Source organism: Lathyrus oleraceus, chromosome 7 (genome assembly GCF_024323335.1).
Source record: "Lathyrus oleraceus cultivar Zhongwan6 chromosome 7, CAAS_Psat_ZW6_1.0, whole genome shotgun sequence".
Classification (NCBI taxonomy): Eukaryota; Viridiplantae; Streptophyta; class Magnoliopsida; order Fabales; family Fabaceae; genus Lathyrus; species Lathyrus oleraceus.
The window spans coordinates 440,565,064-440,566,643 of NC_066585.1; the positions used below are offsets into that span (position 1 = coordinate 440,565,064).

A 1,580-nucleotide genomic window follows, 5' to 3' on the forward strand; every position below is an offset into this window, starting at 1 on the left:
CACACAGTCGAGCGATCAAGTTTTTGGCGCCGTTGCCGGGGACTTTTATTCAATCGATATCGTAACTCTTCCGTTACGCTGTAGAGACTAAGGTTTCTTTTTCCTTCTATTCTTTCTTTCGTTGATTTGTATGCCACGCACTCGCTCTCAAGGCGAACCGCTCTATTTACGAATCAACGATATCGAACTATATCTCCGAGTCTTACGACGAATTCGGGAATATCGTGCTGAAAACAATCTCCCTCCTATAAACCTTCCTGATATCAAAAACATTTTTCCTTCTTTAACCGAGATGGCAGAACCAGCTCGTGCTCTTAGAGATTACGCCGCTCCATCGCAAGATGAACCGCATTCAAGTATTGCTCCGCCCGCAATCGAAGCAAACAACTTTGAACTTAAACCTTCACTGTTGCAGGCTGTGCAACAGAACCAATTCTCTGGAAATCTTACCGAAGATCCAAACCTTCATTTATCCGTATTTGTTCAATATGCTGATACTGTTAAAGCTAATGGTGTCACTTCAGAGGCAATTCGACTTCGTCTTTTCCCTTTCTCATTAAGAGATAGCGCTAGAAGATGGCTTCAATCTCTCCCTTCCAACTCAGTCACCACATGGAACGAGTTGAAGAAAGTTTTTCTTGCCCGATATTTTCCGCCAAGCAAAACAGCTATGTTAAGAGCCCAGATAAACGGATTTAAACAGAAAGACAACGAGTCTCTTTTCGAAGCATGGGAAAGATACAAAGACATGATGAGACTTTGCCCACACCATGGTTTGGAAGACTGGTTAGTAATTCACACATTTTATAATGGTCTCTTATACAATACAAGGTTAACAATAGACGCCGCTGCAGGTGGTGCACTAATGAACAAACCTTATGCTGATGCTTACCAGCTTATCGAGAGCATGGCCCAAAACCACTATCAGTGGGGAACCGAACGAACAACAGTGGAAAAACCTCAACCGAAAACTGGCATGTACGAGATAAGTAACCTTGATCACGTCAATGCAAAAGTGGATGCTTTGGTCCAGAAAATTGAAAGTTTAAACGTATCACCACCAACCGCCGTGGTTGCTATAACTCAGAATTGCGAGGTCTGTGGAATCCAAGGCCACACTCCTGCGGAATGTCAACTCTTGACTGGAATCCAAACAGAGCAAGTAAACTATGCTCAAGGAAGCCCCTATTCGAATACCTATAACCCAAATTGGAAGAACCATCCAAACTTTTCATATAAGAGTAATAATGCTTTATACGCACCTGGACAGTCTCCGAATCAAACCCCATCTATACCTCCGGGATATCAGAAACCAAATCCTAACAATAATACCCCTAGAAAATCCAACTTGGAAATCATGATGGAAAACTTTATAGCTTCCCAACAACAAACCAATAAAGATTTCTTAAACCAGAACATACACACTGGCGAACAACTTAAACAACTAGCAAGCAAAGTAGATGCCTTGGCTACCCATAACAAAATGCTGGAAACACAAATATCTCAAGTAGCTCAACAACAAGCACCTACTGCTGCACCAACTGGTACATTCCCTGGACAGCCCCAACCTAATCCGAGAA

The 1,580-nt window shown here is 42.5% G+C and overlaps 1 pseudogene; it reads right to left on the reverse strand.

Moving 5' to 3' along the window:
* Positions 1 to 677: 677 nt before the first annotated feature.
* On the reverse strand, positions 678 to 777 carry LOC127109176 (uncharacterized; annotated as a pseudogene).
* Between the last annotated feature and the right edge of the window lie 803 nt (positions 778 to 1,580).